The sequence below is a fragment of the Anolis sagrei genome, chromosome X (assembly GCF_037176765.1).
Source record: "Anolis sagrei isolate rAnoSag1 chromosome X, rAnoSag1.mat, whole genome shotgun sequence".
Lineage (NCBI taxonomy): Eukaryota > Metazoa > Chordata > Lepidosauria > Squamata > Dactyloidae > Anolis > Anolis sagrei.
The window spans coordinates 94,743,500-94,753,619 of record NC_090034.1 but is presented as its reverse complement, the minus strand read 5'-3'; positions in this window follow the sequence as shown (position 1 = coordinate 94,753,619).

The window sequence follows — 10,120 nt, the reverse complement described above, 5'->3', positions numbered from 1 at the left end:
ATTTGTGTGCCATAAATAAAAGTCTACAGAAGCATGGATCCTCAAGTCACTTGAGAGGATTCATTTGCATGAGATATTGTAATGACACATAATTTATTTTTGGAATATTGAATCTAGAGATGGAAATCCTGTCATGGTTTATCCTTGGTTAGCAACTGAACTAATGGAAACAATATATATTCTCACCACAAGATGGCAAGATTTCCTTTGGTTGACCTCAGAGATTTCAACAATTTTCTCATGACTTTTGGGAAATTTCCTTTATAATCTATAAAGGGGGAGAATAGTAACTGTTACTTGTTGCATAGATTAGGAAAAATTGTAGCATTGGTTGATTGTTTGTAACCAGGCTGTTCATTTATGCTTTCCATGTTTATGCTTAGCTCCATAAAGATAAAAAAGCACCACTTTCGTGCATTTTGCAAAATCTGCAAAAAACACGATGGAGTAAAAAGTGTGTAGTATTCTCCAATATTTGAGAGTTGGAGAATATTCAGCAGGCTTTCCTGCAAAATAATCCGTCTCAATCCAAACTGAGAGGATGTTGAGATAGTATCACATCTTTGAATAGGGCGCTGGAGGAGAACTCCGCGGATACTGTGAACTGTTTAACAATAACAAATGTATTGTCGAAGGCTTTCATGGCTGGAATCACTGGGTTGTTGTGAGTTTTCTGGGCTGTATGGCCATGTTCCAGAAGTATTCTCTTCTGACGTTTCACCTAGCAGTTTCAAGCCAGACCTTGAAACTGCTAGACCATTAAATGCTAACCTGTTTAAGGAGCTCCACTGGCTGCCGTTTATTTTCCGGGCCCAATTCAAGGTGCAGGTCTTGACCTACAAAGCCCTGAAGGATTTGGGACCCACCTACCTGCACGACTGTATTTCCATCTTCGAACCCATACAATCTCTTTGATCTCCCAGAGAGGCTCTTCTCTCCCGCTTGCATCTCAAGTGCGACTCGCGGGGATGAGAGAAGGCCTTCTCTGTGGTGGCCCCTGGCTCTGGAACTCACTCCCCAGTGTTATTAGGCAAGCCCCCATGTTGGCAATCTTCAGGAGGAATCTGAAAACCTAGCTATTCCAATGTGCCTTCAGTGATTGAGTGTTAGATACTCCCTGATCAAACTTTGCACAAAATGTCCTTAGAAGCACTTTATCTATGGTTCATGCAATTAAATGCGCCCTTACTCAGATCCTCATCCTGATAATTTTACATTGTCCTACCTCCCAGTGTTTTAAAATCTTATCCTTGAATGTGGCCCTGCCCAGTGAAATCTTTTGTTTTTAAATGGTTGTTTTTATACTGTTGTTCGCTTATTATATTGATTTTTGCATTTTATGTATTTTATTTTCAGGTATTGTTATGTTTTTGTTTTATAATGTGTGTACTATACTGATGGGCATGGCCTCATGTAAGCCGCACCGAGTCCCCCTGAGAGGGAGGGGGAGATGGAGCGGGGTATAAATAAATAAATTATTATTATTATTAATAATAATAATAATAAATCAAGGTGGCCAATTGAAACATTCACATCTACCTCAACATGACAGGAGGTAGATGTGAATGTTTCAATTAGATATATAAATACATAATCTATATATATAAATTTGTTAGGGGCATCCAACGAGGAAACAAAACTCAAAAACCCCCCAACGAAACTGTACCAAAATTGCCATGCCCATAACACAACCCACAAGGTACAAACATATCTACTCAAAATGAAAAACAACACAACAACACACTCACAAAACGGCAAAACAACAAAACTCAAAAAACCCCAACGAAACTTAACCAAAATTGCCATGCCCATAACACAACCCACAAGGTACAAACATATCTACTCAAAATGAAAAACAACACAACAACACACTCACAAAACGGCAAATCAACAAAACTAAAAAAAACCCAACGAAACTTAACCAATATATAAATTTGTTAGGGGCATCCAACAAGGAAACAAAACTCAAAAAACCCCCAACGAAACTGTACCAAAATTGCCATGCCCATAACACAACCCACAAGGTACAAACATATCTACTCAAAATGAAAAACAACACAACAACACACTCACAAAACGGCAAAACAACAAAACTCAAAAAACCCCAACGAAACTTAACCAAAATAGCCATGCCCATAACACAACCCACAAGGTACAAACATATCTACTCAAAATGAAAAACAACACAACAACACACTCACAAAACGGCGAAACAACAAAACTCAAAAAACCCCAACGAAACTGTACCAAAATTGCCATGCCCATAACACAACCCACAAGGTACAAACATATCTACTCAAAATGAAAAACAACACAACAACACACAAAACGGCAAAACAACAAAACTCAAAAAACCCCAACGAAACTTAACCAAAATAGCCATGCCCATAACACAACCCAAAAGGTACAAACATATCTACTCAAAATGAAAAACAACACAACAACACACTCACAAAACGGCAAAACAACAAAACTCAAAAAAACCCAACGAAACTTAACCAAAATTGCCATGCCCATAACACAACCCACAAGGTACAAACATATCTACTCAAAATGAAAAACAACACAACAACACACTCACAAAACGGCAAAACAACAAAACTCAAAAAACCCCAACGAAACTTAACCAAAATTGCCATGCCCATAACACAACCCACAAGGTACAAACATATCTACTCAAAATGAAAAACAACACAACAACACACTCACAAAACGGCAAAACAACAAAACTCAAAAAAAAATCAACGAAACTTAACCAAAATTGTCATGCCCATAACACAACCCACAAGGTACAAACATATCTACTCAAAATGAAAAACAACACAACAACACACTCACAAAACGGCAAATCAACAAAACTCACAAACCCCCCAACGAAACTTAACCAAAATTGCCATGCCCATAACACAACCCATAAGGTACAAACATATCTACTCAAAATGAAAAACAACACAACAACACACTCACAAAACGGCAAAACAACTGAGCATGCGCATTGTTGCCCAGCCGCAAGTTCCCTGGCGCGCGCACACAGTTCCCTCTGCGGAAGCCATGCCCACTCCAAGCCCCGCCGCGCCGCTTCCAGCACACCCCCCCCACCGCACGCACACACACAACCCCACGCTCCATCACTCCCCCCACTGCCACACACACACGTGCAACCCCACTCCCCCCGCTGCCGCACACACACACGCAACCCCACGCTCCATCACTCCCCCCGCTGCCGCACACACACACACAACCTCACGCTCCATCACTCGCCTGCCCCAATCTTACCTCCTTTTACTTCACGCCACCTCCAAACCCCACCGCACCCCTTCCCGCCCTGTCAAAATCCAGGAAAGACAGGAAGGAAGGAAGGAAGAAAGAGAAAGGGAGATAAAGAAAAGGGGGAAGGAAGGAAAGTTAGAGAAAGAAGGAAGAAGAAAAGGAAAGGAAAGGAAAGATGGAAGGAAAGAAAAGAGAGACAGCAGAAGAGAAAGAAAAAGGGGGAAGGAAGGAAAGAGGTAGAGAAGGAAGAAATGAGAGACAGAGGGAGGGAAAGAAAAAGGGGGAAGGAAGGAAGGAGAGAAGGAAAGAAAAAAGGGAATGAAAGAAGGAAAGAGGGAGTGAAGGAAGGGGGAAGATGTAGAGAAAGAGGGAGGGAAGGAAAGAAGGAAAGAGAGAAGGAAGAAAAGAGACCAGAAGAGAAAGAAAAAGGGGGATGAAGGAAGGAGAGAAGGAAAGAAAAAAGGGAATGAAGGAAGGAAAGAGGGAGTGAAGGAAGGGGGAAGATGTAGAGAAAGAGGGAGGGAAGGAAAGAAGGAAAGAGAGAAGGAAGGAAAGAGGCCAGAAGAGAAAGAAAAAGAGGGAAGGAAGGAGATAGAGAAGGAAGAGGAGAAGGAAAGATGGGAGGGAAGGAAGGAAGGAGGGAAAGAAGGAGAGAAAGAGGGAAGGTTGGTCACAGCAATGCGTGGCGGGTAAATGTTGTTATTTCTATGATTATTATGATGCTATTATTCCTATGAGACCCTTTTAGGGGGAATGGGAGAGGTGTCAGGTCCCGGAGGCAATGCATTGCATTATTGTTATTATTATGATGGTGGTGAAATAAAAGGAAATAAAAAGCGAAAGAAGGAAGCAAACAGGGAGGGAAGAAAGGCAAAGGAAGAAAGGGGGAGGGAATGAAGGAAAGAGAGAAGGATGAAACCAAGTAGTGAAAGAAGGAAAGAAAGAAAGAGGTAGAGAAGGAAGAAAGGAGAGAAAGGGGGAAGGAATAGGTAGGGACCTCTCTTTCATAATAGTCCAGATATCTACCTCAACTTTGATAAGTTTTACTATAGGCCACAGCAACGCGTGGCAGGGCACAGCTAGTTAGATATATAAAATCTAATTTTCCTAGTTTCTAACAGACCTCATAACCTCTGAGGATGCCTGCCATAGATGCAGATGAAATGTAAGGAGAGAATGCTTCTGGAACATGGCCATACAGCCTGGAAAACTCACAACAACCCAACAAAAACAAATGAATGGGTCTAAGAGCAAATCACTAGAAGCAAAGATGTCTGAACTGAAGCTGACATACTAGTCTATTGGTTCTCAACCTGTGGGTCCCCAGGTGTTTTTAAAACAACAGTAGATAAAACTAACTGCCGTCAATTCGCAGGTGCCAAGTGTCAGCTTCATATGGGCCCATTCAGCCTACTGGACATCCATGTTTTCAGATTGGAACAGAAGGATTTAGGGGTGGGGGCTAATCTAATCTCTTTTGGGAGGGTATTCCAGAGCCGGGGGACCACCACAGAGAAGGCCCTCTCTCTTGTCCCCACCATCCAGTGGTGGGACCGAGAGGAGGGCACCCCTGTTGATCTCAGAGCTTGCACCAGTTCATCGAAAGAGATGTTTCTCTATTTGCTTCCACATAATAATCTCTATAACCTAAAGAAATGCCCTTTTTCATGTCAGGAGTGACTTGAGAAACCGCACGTATCTTATAGTCTGAGAGAATTGGCCATCTGCAAGGGGACATCTGGATGTTTGATGTTTTACCATCCTTATGGGAGGCTTCTCTCATGTCCCCGCATGGGGAGCTGGAGCTGACAGAGGGAGCTCAACCCACTCTCCCCAGATTCAATCCTCTGATCTGTTGGTCTGCAGCCTGCCAGCACAAGGGTTTAACCCATTGCACCACTGGGAGCTAGAAATGTCCATAATTATATCTTGAATAATGTTGGACTTTTTGTCTTCTTCTTATCCATTCAAGACCAGAATACAGAACAAATTGGAGGAAGTTCCAACTCTTGAGTGGCACCATAAAACAGAAACATTCTTCATACAACTGGGAAAAAAACAGGAAGTTTTTTTGTGGTCCAGATAGGGATAAAAAAGTGTCAAAAATCCCAGTGTTCGTCAAGATATCATTATGGGAATTTCCCTCCTGGCATGAGAAGAAAGACAGCCAAGTCGAGAGCAAGGGAGTTTATTTAAAACAGGAGTATCTATCAGGTGCTCCTCAGGAAATGATGTATACAAAATAAACAAAGTTTGTATAATTTTAGGAAACCTATCTTTTCTACGTGACATCTTTGGCTTAAAGATGTCACATAGGTGGAAGATGAGGCAGCGAGGTGATCGCCTTAGCGTCCCACGCCCTTCCTGGATTTGGGCCAAAGGAGCTGAAAATACAATCCTCTTCCTTATTGCACCTTACAGGTGTTTTTAAAAAAAACATATGTTCTTGTCTATTTAGGGAAAATAGAGGCAAACCCTTTTCAAAAACAATACCTGCTCATTAATTCTAAGGGCAGGTTGAGTGGTCATAGAATTCTAAAGAATTACGAAAGGGAAACAAACAATGGGGGAAAAGAGGGGCCAGAAAAGCAATGGACCATTCTGGAAAAGGTTATGGCTGCTTGGCTTGGCTGGCATATTGAAAGGAGGGCGTTCTGCACTGCCACATTGTTTTGTAGGATCTGCTTGTAATGGCACCGTAAGCCAGTTTTTGGCTTGTTGTACTTGGTTTTGAACTTTGACTAGGATGCAGACTCAATGATTCTATGAATGTACTAACACACTTCAGCATACCCTCCAATGTTTCACAGGGACACCTTGCCATGTAACATGAAAGTGTGGTGAAAATGGGAAGATAACTAATGAGGAACAATGCACAAACTAGGAGACACTGCCTTTGACTGAGTCTACTGGGGTGGTATAGTGGGTTAAACACTGAGTTGCTGAACTTGCTGACCAAAAGGTCAGTGGTTTGAATCCGGGGAGTGGGGTGAGCTCCTGCAGTTAGCCCCAGTTTCTGTCAACCTAGCAGTTCAAAAACATGCAAATGTGATTAGATCAATAGGTACCACTTCGGTAGGAAGGTAATGGTACTCTATGCAGTCATGCTGGCCACATCACCTTGAAGGTGTCCATGGGCAACACTGGCTTTTTGGCTTAGAAATGGAGATGAGCAGCACCCCCCAGAGTTCAACACAACTAGGCTGAAAGTCAAAGGGAGACCGTTACCTTTACTTTACTGGGCAGGAAATGGATTCCCCCCCCCTCCTCTACTCCCATGACTTAATGAAGTGGCCAGCTACCATATTCTCACTCACAAAAATACACCTCCTCAACTCAAATTCTACTAGGGACAAAGAGGCATATTGCCATGTTTTAAAGCCTTCCTGGACCATTTTAGATGCAGAAGCATTTAACAACCACAAGAGAGTGGAAATTGTTCCCTGCTTCAAAGAAGGTTTCTTTTAGATCCAAACTGGCCCAGAGGGAGCCCAAAATGTGATGGAAATGGCCTGCCACTTCCTAGAGAGCATTTTGGGGCCATGTTTAAGGGAAATGTAAATATTTTGTTTAACCCCAGGTCCAAGGGACCGCTAAACATGGTGGAAATACCTTCTACCTTCAGAACAGTGTTTCTCAACCTTCCTAATCCTGCCACCCCTTAATACAGTTCCTCATGGTGTGGTGACTTCCAACCATAAAGTTATTTTCATTACTACTTCATAACTAATTCTGCTACTTTTATGAATCGTAATGTAAGTATCTGATATGCAGGATGTATATCAGATGCCCGATATGCCCAAATTTGAATACTGGTAGGGTTGGAGGGGATTGATCTCGTCATTTGTCATTGGCATGAATACTCTGTATGCCCAAATGTGAACACTGTTGGCGTTTGGGGGAAATAGACTTTGGGAGTTGTAGTTGCTGGGATTTATAGTTAACATACAATCAATGAGCATTCTGAACTCCACTAACGATGGAAGTGAACCAAACTTGGCACACCGACCAACAGAAAATACTGGAAGGATTTGGTGGGCATTGGCCTTGAGTTTTGGAGTTTTAGTTCACCTATATCCACCTATATCCAGAGAGCACTGTGGGCTCAAACAATGATGGATCTGGACCAAACTTGGCACAGATACTCAATATGCCCAAATTTGAACACTGGTGAAATTTGGGGGAAATAGACCTTGACATTTGGGAGTTGTAATTGCTGGGATTTATATTAACCTACAATCAAAGAACATTCTGAACTTCACCAATGATAGAATTAGGCCAAACTTCCCACACAGAATCTCCATGACCAACAGAAAATACTGTGTTTTCTGATGGTCTTTGGCGACCCCCCTGACACCTTTTCATGATCCCGCCCCCAGGGGTCCCAACCCCAGGTTGAGAAATGCCGCTCTAGAAGATGGTTGGGGACAGATTTGGGGCATTTTTGCTCATTTTTTAATCTCTCTCTAAACTCCGAAAGCTCAAAGATGGCCTCAGAAACCACATACCTACTCTTGTCCAGTACTTTCCTGGATTCCTGAAATTACTATGTGAAACCATAGTGTTGGGTGGTCAACAGAAATAGAAGACTACTCTGTCAACTCAGCGGTAGAACTTATGACTTAGATCAGAGGTCCTCAAACTTTTTAAACAGAGGGCCAGGTCACAGTCCCTCAAACTGTTGGAGGGCCAGATTATAATTTGAAATAATCATTAGTGAACGCCAACCCAAACTACACATATCTTATTTGTAGTGCAAAAAAGAACACTTAAAAACAATACAATAATTAAAATGAAGACTAATTTTAACAAATATAAACTTATTAGTATTTCAATGGGAAGCGTGAGCCTGCTTTTGGCTGATGAGATAGGATTGTTATTGTTGTGTGCTTTCAAGTCATTTCAGACTTAGGTTGACCCTGAGTGAGGGCCGAGTAAATTACATTGGAGGGCCGTAGCTGGCCCTTGGCCCTTAGTTTGAGGACCCCTGCCTTAGATGATGAAGCTCTCAATGTTCAACTTTTGTCTAGTCTCTTTAGTTAGAAGACCCAGAGACTTGAGTGTATTGAAACACATTTATTCAATCGTAACCTCCATAATGATCCCAGGATTCATTCTATGGAATCCTGGGATCATGTTTCAGGAGGAACATTTAGGATTCTCAGCTGCAGTGCTCCACTAAACTACAAACCCAGGTTTCCATAAGATGTAACTATGGTGATTTAGGTACAATAACCACAATAATTATCTAATGTGCATTGGCCATTAGTAACATGAAGGAGAGGGAAGATTTTTTTTCTGGTTAAGAAGATATGTTGAAATGGGACAACTCTGACTTTATTCCTAGCCAGATAAATAATGATGTTGGGATAGTTTCAGAAAACATAGGGATTTCATTATAGATATTACATTCCTCCAAAGTACCAAAGTACCAGAATGGAGAACAGGAACCAGTGCTCCAGAAGTGTAGACAAGGGTGCCCCACATAACACAGAACATGCATATCTCATCTTTATTATGAGACATAGTTACCTGGCAACTTCCTTGTTCTCTTAATTTTTTTATTGCTTCTCCTTTCTTTGGGGTGGTACTCTCATGAACCAGAATACGTCATGTTTGCCATGAACAAATATTTGCAGAAAATACCAAATGAGTCCAAAGTCTCCTTTGCAATTCTTGTCTTCACTAGATGCAGCTAATCCATTTGAGTTTTGTCCTGCCCTTATTTCTGGTTCTTCCCCTTTCTTTCAGAAATAGGATTTTAAAAGCAGGGGAATGGAGAGTACAGCATGGTTTGGGGAGCAGGATCAACAGGAGAGGGATAAGAAGGGATGGGAAACACATCACCCTCCATCAATGCCATTCTCATGGTCCTAATAGACCATAGGGCCATCTTGCTATTGATAGAAGTTGCAACCCAGAAATATCTGCAGGGTCATAGTTGTGTATCCAGAATCCAATAGACTGGATGCCTCTTTCCATAGGAACAAATCCATAATCCAAAGATGTGAAACCTATTATGTGCCTCTTACCTTATAGGGCTAGGCTGATGAGTGCATATGGCAGAGCTTTCTTTGAGCAGCACTTCAACTGTCATAGATGTGGGTGAAAGGTCAGGAGAGAATGCTTCTGGAACATGGTCATACAGACTGGAAAACTCACAGCAATCCAATGATTCTGGCCATGAAAGCCTTCGACAACACATTGTAGAAGGAAGGTCTGGCTGACCTCATCGTGATTTTCCACTGAGCAATGAAGGCTGTGCTGCTTCACATATATGTCACCTGCACTGACTATTTAATGCACTTTGTGGCAGCTAAGCAACGAATGCTGACAAAAGCACACAGTACTCTGTGGTCTTTGTAATCACCATCCAGGCCTCAAACTGATGGATTGCTTATGTAATCATTTCCACAGTGAAACCTCTTTCTACAATACTGGTTTGAAACTGACTTAAGTGGTCAGTATAGATGTTACCACTGTATTTGGTCTCTGCTTGTACTGTTTTTTAAACAGTATAAGCAGAGACCAAAGAGAGTAGGCATATCTCTACTGACCACTTAAGTTATTAGTTTTAGAATTATTTTCAACTAGCTGTCCCCTGCCATGTGTTGCTATGGCCCAGTCTGTGTATATGTGTTTTGTGTGTGTATGTATGTGTATATGTGTATTTATATGGTTTTGCACATGCATTGTAATGTATTTTTTATTTCTTAGTTTTAAGTCCTTTCTGCTGTGTTTTCAGTGTTTTTATGAGTAATGGCCACTTGTTGGCCTGATAGGTGTATTGTGTCCAAATCTGGTGTCAATTCATCCAGTGGTTTTTGAGTTATGTTAATCCCACAAACGA